Source organism: Protopterus annectens, chromosome 6.part0 (assembly GCF_019279795.1).
Source record: "Protopterus annectens isolate FY-2018-M chromosome 6.part0, PAN1.0, whole genome shotgun sequence".
Lineage (NCBI taxonomy): Eukaryota > Metazoa > Chordata > Ceratodontiformes > Protopteridae > Protopterus > Protopterus annectens.
In genome coordinates this window covers 1378069308-1378083958 of record NC_056737.1, presented here as the reverse complement: position 1 = coordinate 1378083958, position 14651 = coordinate 1378069308, and positions in this window count along the sequence as shown.

Sequence of the window (14651 nt, the reverse complement as noted above, 5' to 3'; positions counted from 1 at the left end):
AAATACTAAATCATTGATCATGAATATACTGCTTGACGAAAAATAACAAACTTGCTGACTTCCTGGATCCCCAATCTCTTTCTTCTTATACTGGTCCCATCTGAACACACTCACTTCTACATCAGATATTCAACTTCTTTTGGAAAGGAAAGCATCCTTTTAGCTTTCAGGTCTTAACTGCTATTATCTGATCTTCGTGTGGGGAGGGGGGAGTCCCATGCCTTCTGGAATAATGTCACAACACTGGATTTTTGTTGCTAAGCCTACTATCCCATACAGCATATATGTGCATGAGGAGCTGAAAGGGGGAAATGTACTCCAAAGTACTTCTGTCTTCTGTTTTACCCTGCTATATAACAAGCCATGGCAAGTGATTGCATCAATATCCACATGGGTCTCTATCTCAGGGATGTAGACCATGCACATCTTCCCTCCAGTGCACCCTAGGATCAGTGAAATAGCCTTTATCCTCTTCATAGGTTCATAAGTGTGTACTAGGCTAATGGCCCTGGAGCCTTTACAAGCCTAGTCCATAGGATTACCCTGGCATGGTGCCACCCAACCTTAGTTCCAAGTGCCTCTGTCGAGTAGAGCCACTGGAATGATCCCCGGGGTAAATTTTCTATTTCCCATCCACTCATAAAGATTTCTCTTGAAAAGGGTCAGTGAGGTGCTTTGCTTGAAATGTATGGGAAGTCTATTCCATAGCAAGGGCAATCTTTGGGTTATGAACCTGTCCCTCCAGCATGCTCTGTTGACTGTGGTAATGAGTTTGAGGTCTCTGGAGCATGTGGTGCGGAGGGATTGGGATTTCTTTAGATGTAGCATTTCTAACAGAGCTGGGTCAGACATGGCTTAATAAGTCAAGCAGAGATCGCCTCTAAGTAGGCAATATGAGACAGAGAATAGTTGGAGTGTTTTTGAGTCTTTCCATATAGGGCAAGTGTTTAATTCCTAGGATCCTCTTTGTGAGGTACTTTTGGAGCCTCTCCAGTTGTTGCAGGTATCTAGTGAGGTACATGCCAAATGGGACATGGTACTCAATGATTGAACTAATGAAGGAAGAGTAGAGGGAGACAATGACCTCTTTCTTCCTGGATGCAAACCCCTTAGTAATGACATGTGCCACATAGGACTTTCTGACCACAGCGGCAACATGGTGGTCAAAAGAGAGGTTGCTGTCAACCTGTGTTCCCAGATCTCTTATAGTGTCTTCTGTGTTCAGTGGACTACCATCAATGTGGTAATTCAAGGGAACTGGGTTTTTCCCAAAGGGGATGAAGACACATTTTTTGGCATTGAGCTTAAGGCCATGGTTCTGACACCGGTCGTTGGTCTCATTGAGGCCTTTCTGTAGGATGTTAACATCACTTGGGGAGTTAATAATAGCTCCCATCTTGCAATCATCTGAGAACTTTGTCTGCCAGAGTCCCTTCATTGGCCTGGACTTCAGAGAAGTAGATACCAAACAGGAGTGGATCCTGGACCGAACCTTGTAGGAATCCACTCGTGACTGGTCGGCAGTCTGATTGGAGTCAGCTACTTTCACACTGTGGGTTCTAGCTGTGAACCAGTTTGCAACCCACCTAGTGATATAGAGGCTGATGTCTAGCTTAGTAAATTTTTCTATGATTCCTGAGTGGGGAATGGTATCAAAGGTCTTGGCCAGATCAAGGTAGGCTGTATGAACCACCTTACCTTCATCCACAGCTCTGGTGACTGACTCAAAGTGACTGACTCAAAGAAGTCGACCAAGTTGAGCAGGCACGATCTACCTTTCACAAAACCAAACTGCGTAGAAGGCCTTGTGGTTGTCTTTACTATCTGCTGCAATTCTGTTTTCATAGCTAGCTTTAGAGGATTTGATGAGGGATCTCAACCTTTTGGTGAGGCTGATAAGGGAGTTTTTTCCAGTCTTGGGACTTCACCTTATTCCACATCAGTTTCCTCCTTCTGTTGTAGTTTGTCTATGGCAGGGCACCACAAGACTGGCTTCCTTTTTTTTTTTTTTTTGAGGAGAGCGTCTTAGTTCTTTTGGGTATGACGACATCCATGCATTTGTGTACGTGTTCTTACAGTGCATTGGTGTATGATTTGGCAGTCATGCAACTATTCTCCATTTGCATGGGTACCATGAAGTTAGCCACCTCTGTTTTTAGGAGCCCAAAGTTAACTTTGAAGAAGTTTTTCATGGTGGATACCTTTGTTAGGGGGGTGGGGGGATGTGGATTTCCAAGGTGATTATCTTATGATCGGATCTAACCAGGGAAGAGTTGACTTTTGGTTACCCATGTTAGTAATGACCAGGTCAAGGATGTTCTTACCTCTAGTGGGAGTAAGAACGAGCTGGTCCATGACATTGGAATTAATGAATTCCAGAAAGCGTTGGGCAAGTGTACTGGTACATGAGTAGATTTCCCAGTTAATGGAGGGGTAGTTGAAGTCGCTCAGTATGAGAGTGTTAGGTTGGACCCTTATATTCTCCAGGGTGCTTAGGAATGTGAAGTGTGAATCTTGGGACATGGTTGGGGACCTATAGCAGGCTACAATCCAAATCGCGGTCTTGCCTAATGTTAGCTGCACCTGCATTATCTCAGATGCGTTATGTTGGGCTACCAGTCTGGAGGTGTGCAGATCCTTTATGAATATGGAAATACCACCACCTTTGGAGATTCGGTCCAAGTAAAGGGGCTGAAAGGTGTGGAATGAGTTGTAGCCTGGTAGTGCAGGGGTGCTTTCTGCTGCCTTAAACCAGATCTCTGTTACAGGACAAATGTCAATGTTCTCCATTTTAAGGAGTACTTGGAGCGAGTGCATTTTGAGATTTAGACTTCTAGCGTTGAGCAGCATGACCCTCAAATTGCATGTGTTTGTAGTTGTTACAGTGGTAATTTGGTCTTTGGAACACCACTTAAAAATGGACTATAGGGGTGGCAAGAGCCTTGGCCAGTATCTGGAAGCCCAAGGGTGACAGATGCAAGCCATCTCTGGCAAAGCATTGAGGTCTGACAATCATGTCATCCCAAGCAGACAGATACTGGATCCCCTTAGAATGACACCAGAAACTTAGCCAGTTGTTGAAATCAATCATTTTCTGCTTGTACTGTGTTATCAGTCTGGGTGATGGTAGGATGCTGCTCAGGGCTAGGGTCATACCCACTTGGGCTACATAATCTGAGAGCTCCTCCATGTCTCTTTTCATGTAGTCCAGGGAGGTACATCTCAGGTCATCACACCCACATGTACAATGACATATTTGTACATGTTGTTGAGGGACTTAAGTGCAAGCGTTATGTGGTGGAGCCTGACAGGCAGCTGTTACTTTCTCCTTATTCAACCTAGTGAGTGGGACATCAGTGTGCCTCACTATTGAGTCACCTATGCCTAGTGTGTTGGGCATGGTGTTTTGCCTCAGGGGCTTTGGTTGAGTGGTACACTGTTTAGGAGAGTTGTGTGTCTTGTGATTACTGTTGTGTTGTGGTGGTCGAGTGCGTTTCTGCCTTGGAGGTCTCTGCTGTTTTGCTCCATTGTTCTCTGGGTTGCCATCCGACATCCACAAAACCCTGGTCATAAGCAGTATTCTCAGATACCTTGCTGCTATTCCCCAGACCCAGCACAAACAAATATAATTAGCAGTGTTAAAAGTACTGAAAAGGTATCTCGTTCAAACATATTAACCCAAGAAGCATATTAACTATTTATGTTGTTGGTGTTCTGCTCTTCGAAAGTGTTGAGTCATATCTAAAGAATGTATTTTCTACCCAAATGCACTGCAAGTATAAATGCTTGGTTTAGCAAAACTAAAAAGCACCGTCAGGCAACATGCGCTAACTCAAGCATTAAGCTATGCATGAAAGGTCTGCTCATGGGATGTGAACAACCCACTAAATCAAGCACACTTTCATGTTTTCTTTAACACGTGGCAAGAGGCAGACAACCTAAGCAGCCTTATTGATACCACTTAAAGAGTGTTTGTAAAACAAAAAAATGGGCTTAAGACAATCTGTTTTTTCATCTTTAATGATGCATTTGCATATATGCCTTGCCTTTTTGGCTTATACTATTCATTTCTGGTAACTTATATTGAAAGCTACCTATCCAACCTTCAGGGCTTCTCTTTCTCTGCTGCGAATTTTACCAAAACACTAAATGAGAAACAATGGCAGCTCCAGGTACTTTTGTTACTGGGGCATAATATGGGCAAAGTAGTTAGCTGGTAGGGTACATGAGAACAAAAATAAAGTGCAGAAAATGCAGAAGAAACATGCATATAGTCCTGGAACCAAATGAAATGGTACAGTACCTTTCTTAGAATAATACGTCGTAATCATTGCTTGCTACACAATGTACTTACATCAGTAATTCCAGGTATAAGTAGTCAAATATTTTACCTGGCAGGAGATCCCTTACATTATGAATACTTCAGCAGTGATATGAAAGGACATCTATTAATGGCACATTTAACCCCTTAACTACTGAACATTTTCAGGTGTGTTCCCAAATCATCATCTATTTTGGGGTCATTTTAGTTATTTGATTTAAAAGCCTAAATCACTGAAATGGTCCAACATTTACTTTGTAAAAATGTAAGGTATGTTACTGGCATAAGTATCTATAAAAGTATTTTTCTCCTAACCTCAAAGAAGGCAAAGAAATAGACATCTTCAATTTTACTAAAAAAGTCAACTACTTAATATCACGTTTTTGCCTCACTGAACTTAACATGAAAATGCTTCTTTTTGGTCTGAAATCACACCAACATTATATGTTTGTTTTTGGTAGCTTTAGTTTATTTTTAGTCTAAAGAGAACTGAAAGCTAAACCATTTCTATTTAGCTATTTTGTAAATGGTTCATTCTGTCAATTCACAATGGCCATTCTTGCCTGAATTCCATGCTAACTTTGGGAATCTATCTGTACTTCTTCAATATATTCTTAGGAAATTTTCTTGGTAAGACCCTTGATAATCCCACTTTCATTTTGTTTTGCACATCCCACTGGCTTTTACAAAAAGAAGGCAAGAGAATTTCAAACGTGAGTAAGCATCTCAGACCTTGAAAAATATGCTTATTTTGCTAGACCATGCAAAAACAACAGAAAACATTACTTTTCCATAAAAATTAGTATTATTTTTGGTTCTCAATAATATGATAATGATACATACTAAGTTTATAACTTGAAAAAAAATTGCATTTAGTGAAACAAATGCCAAAAGAAGGGCATCTAAATTGATGATAAGTTTGCTGGGTAGTACATAACAATAAAGGAGTACTTCTCTATAAACGTATGAAGTATTATACAGCATTTTTCAAAATAAAATATCATGACCCACAGATATGAGATGCACTTAGATTCCAGCTGTAAAGATACATACAAAACTAACTTCTTTTAATGCAGTTTACTGCACATGAGCCTAGGAGGTCAAAAGTCCAGTGACCAAAAAAAAAAAAAACATTTCTGTATTTTGCAAAAATAAATAGGATATTTACTTATGATTTAATTACAACTCAGTAAAAATGTACTATATGCCATTATTGTATTCAGCATACTGAAAATACGTTCATCTCGGAACCTACAACAGAAAATGACTATGATGCAAAATCTCAGACTGTCAGCAAAGGCACATGAACTAAAGCCACAGGGTCCTGTCTTTGAAGTGCTGGGACTTTAAGACACTGACATGTCATTACAAAACCTTCAGCCAGTAATGGGCTATTTAGCTGTAAAACAGACCTAAGAGTACAACTCATATTTTACTGCTTCCAGTGCAGCATACCTCTAAATTTGATTCCACAGCTTTAGCCACATGAAAACATGGCACTAGAACCGTGGTATAGTACTACTGCAAATAAATTGTTTTTTTCTGGTAAAAATCCCACTTACCACAGTTGTAACTGGCTTTCTGATATTGTTCAATATCAAATACACATACCTGCAAAGAAAAAATAGTTCACAACTCAAATTCCTGGCAGCTTCCAGGTATATGACTATTTGATTAGAGACTGCCAGAAAAGCACATGACGTTGGCAACAGATCATAGGTACTTAGACTGCAGCAACGCTGGTAGCCCCTAGTCACACTAAGTAACATGAGATTTCCGACTGAGGAAGCATTATGACTGTTTGCCAAGGCAACTAATAACAAGTGATTAGACTGCATAATAACAGGATACAGTTTGGCTTACAATGTCCTAATACTATGATCAGGGGAAGAAATATATAGAGAAAAAAAAACCTCAAGAGCGGCATCACCTATGCTTAAAAGATGGATCCAGACTGATCACACTTGACTCTGCCCCCACCCCTTAATTGTAGGTGTCCTCTGCACCACATGGATGTTATGTTCAACAGATATCCTGCCATTGTACTCCGCGCAGCTAATATCTTGCATTTGCTCATTTCTAGAAATAAAGATACTTGCCGTAAGTATGACCCTACCAAAAGTTTACATAATCCCACCTGCAAAAATGTATGCTTTTGCTGATAATTGACACTATAATGCCATAAAGAACAAGAGCAGCATTCGCCGTGACTGCTTTTCAGTTACAAGTTTCTATGTGGTTTGGTCTCTTACTGAACAAGATCCATAGTCTTTTATTTAACATGCCAAGATCCAGGTTCCCATCCTACATAGTATGTCACATATTTGTTTTGCTGTTGTGAAGTAGGCACAAGTATGATTTTATATTAATGAAATATTTATTTATTTATACTTTGATGACCAGGTTAGTCCCATTTTGGCAGCTTTTCAGGAGGGGCCAGAGTTGGTATTCATACTGACTAGGGGAAATTTGCAAAGGCATTGAGAAATTTCCCCTACTCCTTGGAGCTGCTAGATGGCACTGGAGGGCTCCTCCAGCAGCAAGGAAGAGAAAACTTATGCAGAGCTTGGAGGTAGAAAAGGATAATTTGGAGAAAGTGTGTTCAAAATGGAGTATCAGAATGCAGATAAAGATTCTTGTGTGTTGGATGATACAAGTGAGCTGCACTTAGTTGTCTTGATGAAGAATGAAGTAAGTGAATCTGTAAGTGGTGCAGATAACAGAACTAGCATCAAGAGAGCTTATTGCGGATGATGTTCTTTTGAAAATAATTGAGCAGGAAAATCCACAACACAGTCCTGCTGTTTCATGGGCAAAGATGGCAGACTACCATTGTCAGCATGTCCAAAAAAGTATGTAGAGATGGAACCAAGTGATCTGGAATCAGAGAATGCAGTGGTTAGAACTTACGCGACAGGAAAAAAGAAATGCAGCAACAGATTGAGGAGTCCGGTTTGTGGCAGCAGGTAAAACAGCAGAACAGCAACAGGCTCTAAACAGCTTTGTAAAAAAAAGTGAAGATGAAATGTGAGAATAAGAACAATGCCACTAAACAGGAAGTTTTATGTATGGGACAATTTGGTAACTGTTCTGGGTTTCTTGGTTTTAAAGACCAAAAATATGGTCCTTTATATGTATATGAACAAAAACTTACTTTGACTTAACATTTGAAACTGATGGACTGATAACATTTCTGAAACTGTGTAACAAAAAGGGACATTCATCCATGGAACAATTGTTTTATGGTAGTAAATAAATGTTAAAAACATGTTACTTTGCAGTTTAGAGCTGATGAACTGGCAGAAGAGGATGTTAAAAAAATGCATGCATGGTTTGTGTGACACTCTTGTTAACACTGTGAAAGTTAGAGATGAGAGAAATGTATGGAATGAAGGGTGAACGTTGGAAGCTGTTTTGAAATTTGAAAGACAAACAGGGTGAAACACTTGTCAAATGTTATTTTTGTGGATGGTCATAGAGAGACGTTATGATACACTGGCCAGCCTAAATCATATTTCTTGTGTAAGGACTTTTCTCTTTTAATTAATGATTGTGACAAGATACAATGTAACCAGTGTGGGGAGAAAGGGCATACAGCAAGAAAGTTTGTGGCTGAAGTCAGGTTGTGTAAAAAATGGGACACGTTTGGATGGATTGTGAAGAGCAAACAGTAAATGAAAAAGAAGGGAAGAAAGCATACATGAGGAAGGACAACAAGAGGCTGGGGAGACGGTGAATTACTTGAACACAATTGTAGAAGAATGAATTATGGAGGGTAAAAAGGATGAGAGAGACTGCATGCAGGAATAGATGTCATTAAAAGGGAGTGACACTATTTATTTATTTATTTGAAGTTGATTTCAGGCTGGTTTTGCTGACTGTGGCAATGAGGTACCAGAATAGGTAGCAAGAATCAACAAAAACAAGCTTAAATGTTTTTCTGAAATCAGCCTGTCTGTGTTTCTTTTGGAAAGTTTTCACTCTTCTTCCTTACTTTTTTTTTTTTTTTTTTTTTAACTTTTTAGAACGACTGAATGAAAAGCATTCTTTATCTAAAAACTTTTTTTACTCATATTTTTACTTAAAAACTAAAAAATGTGGAAAGTCAGCAATGCAGGCAACACCTACATGCAGTGGGAATCCATCATTATGCAATGCACAGTACTTCAGCACCCTGAGCAGCTCAGTGCATCCAGGAGCATGACAGAATCACAGAGATACACAAGCCCCAAAGTCAATTACAATAAAAAGCATTCTAAATAAAAAATATTATGGGAATAATACAGAGGAGAATAGAAAGAAGGATGGGAATATTATGGAAGAAAGTATATGTGGTACAAAAGGAAAGGGATGTTAAGAATTGTTATTGGTTGAGAGAGAAATTGTGGATGATGTTATGAGTAAAATGGAAGAAGTGAAAACATATCTTAGGTGATATTAGCAAGAGATTTGATGAGGTAGGACATGATGCTTTGTGGGATGTATAAAATAGGTAATAGAATTAGTAGACTGTGTATGTCAGTGTATCAGAATAATTGAGTGAGAGTGTTAGTGAATGGGTAGGTGAGTAAAGAAATACGCATGAAATGTGACAGTGAGTGAAGCAGCTTATAAAAGATGATAGATATGTTATGCAAAGGAGGTGGTGATACTGGCAGTTTTGAGATAAGTAGATGATGTAGTTGATAAGAACAAAATATAGATGAGGGAAGTGTTGATTTTTCTGAATAGGATGTTTAAAGGAAATTAGAATGACCGTGAATAAAGATAAAAGTATTTGGGTGATGCAGTGAAAAAAATGGGTGTGTTGTATTTTTAGTAAATGAAGTGTCTTTGCTAAGAATAAAATTTGGGAAAAACTGTGTAGTTATGACGTAACGGGAAGAGTTTTATAAAAGAATCGAAAGAAATGTGTCTTCTACGGAGGGCATATAGATTAACATTCAGGCAAAAGTTTTATCTGGTGAATCCTGTATTAATGGCAAAACATTGTGCACAAGTAAATGTTTATATTTTCCCAGCAAAATAGGAAATTGTGCAGCTAGTGTTTTCTTTCATACAGGGTTCAAGGTTAAAGCCATTAAAATGAGATGTGTTGCATCTTAGTGATGATGAAAAGGAATTGGTGTTATTAAACTGAGCTGCTTACTTCTGCTTCATTAAACTTGTACAAAGTTTTAAAGTAAATACAGCAAGAGAAAGAGAATTTAATAGTGAGAATGTTATATTAAAGTACACAAAACTCTGGGAGATCAGAACATGAGAAAGAAAAAAAGAATATTTACCAGAATAAAATATTAAACCCATTAAATTAAAGTGGTGTACCAAGATAGTAGAGTGTCAGGATGTCCTATGGAGACTGTAATACGTTACCGTTAAAGTTGAATATGCCATATAAAAAAGAAAGCTGAAAGAATGTGTTTATTTTGTAGGGAAGAACAATACATCATCCTTTTTCAAATATAAAAGAGTGGTGAATCTCTAGGAAAAGTTGTGTGAAGGAAAATTATTTTTTGAGAATATTTATAACAATATAGATATGAATATGATTATGTATGAGTATTAAAATAAGAAAGAATATGTCAGAAGTATAGATAGGAATTTATTTTATGTAATATGGGTTACTTGGCATGAAAAACTGAATGCAATTTTGTTTAATGGGAATGTACTCTCTCAAATATATTGAGAAAATGATTATAGTTGTGGAATGAGTTTTGGTCAATTATGGAAGAATAACACCAAGAATAGCAAAGGTCAAATGATAAATACTAAGAAATAGTAGTGTGTGTGTGTGTGTGTGTGTGTGTGTGTGTGTGTGTGTGTGTGTGTGTGTGTGTGTGTGTGTGTGTATCCAGAGAGATTTGCATTCATGTAGGAAAGTACACCCATATATATATATATATATATATATATATATATATATATATATGGGTGTACTTTCCTACAACGAAAATTCACTTTTTCGAAATGGGAAAGTACATCCCCACTTAAGTGAAAGTGCACTTTTGCTTAAGCTCACTAGACCAAACCTACCGCACCACAATGAAGGACATTGAAAAACAGGCTATGTCCTCCACCATGGTGCAATAGTCACAGACCTTAGGGTTAGGGCTAGGTCAAGGTAAGGGGATAGCCCTACTAACTATCCCCTTACCCTAACCTGTGCCCTAACCCTAAGGTCCGTGACTATCGCACCACAGTGGAGGACATAGCCTGATTTGAAATGTCTTCCACTGTTGGGGGGGTAGTCACAAACCTAAGGGTTATGGTAAGGGGATAGCTAGTAGGGCTCTCCCCTTACCAAGACCCATGCCCTAGCCCTAAGGTTTGTGACTGCTAGCCCATTCGTTCTAGCGGGTTCGTGAAAGTGCACTTTCGCATTAGTGTGGATGTACTTTTGAAGTTCGAAGTAATGAACTTTCATTCTTCAAAAGTGCACCGATATATATACACACACACAAACACACGTGCATGCAAACGTGTAAATATTTTTTTTTATGTTCCGTTAAATAAAGGACCTCTACTCTTTTTGATAAGTGCTGTGGGATCTTACTAACACCTGAGCTACCACCAGCTTAAGCATATGAGGCCTCTGATTAATGTCTCATCCAAAGGTCAGCACCTCCACTTATGCTGCACTATAGCATCAGTACTGAAAAAGTAATATAACTACCTTGTGAGAGAATAGAACCCACAGCCTTCATATCTTCTAGCACCAAAAAAGTGTGTGCTACCTGGTGAACTACTGAGAATGCTAAATACTGCAACTTAGTTGTACAATGATATGTAAACAAAGTAAAGAAAAATGCACTGCTAAATACACTGTAGTTAGGGCAATACTTGATTGCAGGAAATCATGTTTAGGTTTTCTTTATTAATGCTTCACTGTAATCTTGTCATTCTTAGAATATGATTACCCTTTACCATATTTGATATAGAGAGACTTGGCCAAATGAATAAGTGTAGAGAGTAAAAGCCAAATGGACAGAAGATCTCTATTACTTCTTTAAGCTTTTGAATTAAAAAGGTTAAAAGAAGTTAGTAAATGTCTTTAAATTTGTGCAACAATTCTCTCTCTCAGCCTTTGACAAAAAAAAAAACAGAAATGATTGCTAGAAGGAAGTATTCAGACAATTAAGTCTGGCTCTGATGGATGACACTGACCTGCAGTCTGTAAACAGAAAGCAACTGCAGTTTATTTTAATACACATTATTAAACAGTGATGGTAGACCGTACATAAACAAAGTAATGTCTGATCCAGTTTATACAAAAAGAAGCTGAATTACATGGAAGCGAAAAGAAGAATACAAGGTCACTGTGCGATTATTAGAAAAAGCAGTGTGCACTATACATTCCATTGGCTATCTTAGCTCCAGTTTGCTGTGGACAAATTAATGCAAATCTCTCTGGATACACGGAATTAAGTCGCACCATCAGAGGGAATATGCTACCACCCAAAAATTCCAGCAATTGAAAGAAGACTTCAAAGTCTAGTGTTCAACTATGCTAGCATTAGACAGATTTATGTCTGTGCACAATGTGAACCGGGGATGGTGACTCGGATTTTTATTTTTTATTATTTTTTTTTTTTTTTACAATTAGTGAATGACTTCTCTGACTGCTTGTATCCACGGTACAAAATAAGAGTGTCACAATTAGTTAGGCTTTCCTAATGTTGCTCTGTCAAAGAGAATGGAACATGTTAGATAGCACATAATATAGTAAGTGTGATAAATAGCACTAACAAATGAGTGAAAGTGAGGTCTGATAATGGCTTAGTAGCCTGATTCACTATGCCCTCTGGATCATGACACACATGAGGGTCACTTGGCATGTCATTATACTGTAGTTTCTGTAATAAAGCATAAATATCTGAAGTGCAAACTAATGAGAAGATCAATAAAGCTGCCGTATAAACAAATGATGTAACATGTCACTTGATGACAGTGCAGTAAAAATGTATTGGTGTTAGTCCCCTGAGAAGGACCTTCTTTCCTCCAACAGTACTGAGCTGCACAGGTCAAGGAGACAACAGAGCTGCAAGGAACATGGCAAATGGAAGATAAAATTGAAGACAATAAAATAAACCAACAGTCACACTGGTGCCTCTTCAGCAGAAAAGACAGTTTTAACACTGAATAACATCATAAGGTAACATTCCACCTTACATATTTTTCTTACTGCAATAAAATAACAGTGCAAGCTAAAACATATATAAAAAATGACTACTGTAACTGTATAACTTTTTTATTCATTAGCCTACCACACTTTAGCAGCTGCTACCTCACACAGGTGTACAGCACTTGCATCAATCACCATTTTTCTTGACCCATAATGCAAAGATAAATAGACAGTTATGCATATAAAAACAGCTGTATTTTTCAGCTGAAAAGTATATGCTACTGTATGCCTACTGCACGTGGCTGATTATCACATTCATGGATTAACATTACAGGGAATCAATGCACTGAATAACCTTATAATATGAAAGAGGTGCAGTTATTTTAAAAATAGGATGCTTTGCATGTACTGTAGTGCCCAGCAGATTTAGCTGTGACAGGCATGGAATAGGAAACTGATTATGTATTTGATAAAATAAAAATTGTAAAGCACACCACCACAACGATGGTATAGGAGACACAGCTTTATTCCACACACAAACGACTAAGCGCTTTTACCTGCACATCCCAGGCTTCATCAGAATTGTTGACTAAAACATCACTTCGTTTAAATAAAAACTTTATGACCTCACACACAACCAATTAGACTGTGACCTATTTAAAAATAAGATAAAACATCAATGTAAGATATAATGTTAAAAATACTTTTAAAAATTACACAATGAATACCCCTAACATATGAATACCAAGGAGTTAAACTGACACAAGGTACAACAATGAATATAATGTATTTTGACTTACCGCTATGGTCTAAATAACCAGTGATTTCTGCTTCAAAAATGGCACAATAGAGATAGTGTCATTGATGCCCGGGAAATTTTTGGCATTCAGTCTCAATTGCCATCTTGTCTCACAAACCTCAAGGGCAATTTTATAATTACCACCCCTTAAATTCTCTTTAACCCTATCAATAATGAAAAACAGGAAACGTTTAAAGTTGGTACACTGTGTAGAGTGATTGTATGATACACTACTGTTTTTCTTATTTTTGATGTCCCTAACATGCTCGGCTATTCTATCCTTCAATCTCAATGTGGTTTTCCCCACGTAGAATGCCGAGCATGTAGTGCATGTTGCAATGTACACAATTTTAGAGGTGGTACAAGTGCCCCTGCCTGGGCATTCAAGGGTTCGATAATAACCATCAATCGCCACATAGGGACCGTCATTGATATATTTACAATAACTACAGCATCCACATTTATACATCCGGGACCTATAATGTTCCTTTAATGTTGTCCCATTCATTTCAAGGAAGTCTTTCAAATTCCTACCTCTACTGTATGCAATATGTGGTTTGTCCCCCAATTTGTGTTTAAGTCCAGTATCAAAACTACTGTTCCAAGCCAAATTCAAGATGTTAAGGATTTTAGAACAATCATTATTGTAATTTAATACCATAGCCTTACTGTTCCTGTCAAATCTCTTTTCTTCGTGGATGGGATTGATGTCCCCAACCAGAACTGGGCAAAAAACTAGATCTTTTCATATAAATTTCTTTTTTAATCTTTAATAACATTTTTAAAGGGTAACCTCTATTCATAAACATCCTAATAAGTATGTAAATCTCGTTCTTAAACTCAGCATTATCACTAATTAACCTTGATAATCTACACATTTGACCCTTTATCACACCCCGTTTCTGTTGGGGCGGGTGACAACTGTCAAAATGAAGTAGCCCATTAGAATGGGTCGGTTTCCTGTAGATTGTAGAGGTCAATAGTCCATCTTTTTTCCTTAAAAGAATGTCCAAATAATCAATCTCATTTGGAATGATTCTATGAGTGAAAGATAGAAAGCTTGTACTGTTGTTCAAAAACTGTAGGAATTCATCAATTTCTGTTTCAGTCCCCCTCCATAAGACAAGTATGTCATCCAAAAACTGAAGATATTTAAGGATTTTGGACATATACCTAGACTCAAACACAACTTGGTTTCCCAATCTAACAAAACCAGATTTGTAAAAATAGGGGCACACTTTGCCCCCATTGCAAATCCTGTTACTTGACGGTAGTATTCCCCTTCAAAAATAGGAAGTTGTTTTCCAAGACAATTTCCAACAGTCTAACTAAAAAGTTGACCTTTGCATTAGGAATAATACTGGAAGCAAAAAGACACTTCTCAAATGCTTTAATACCCTCCCCATGCG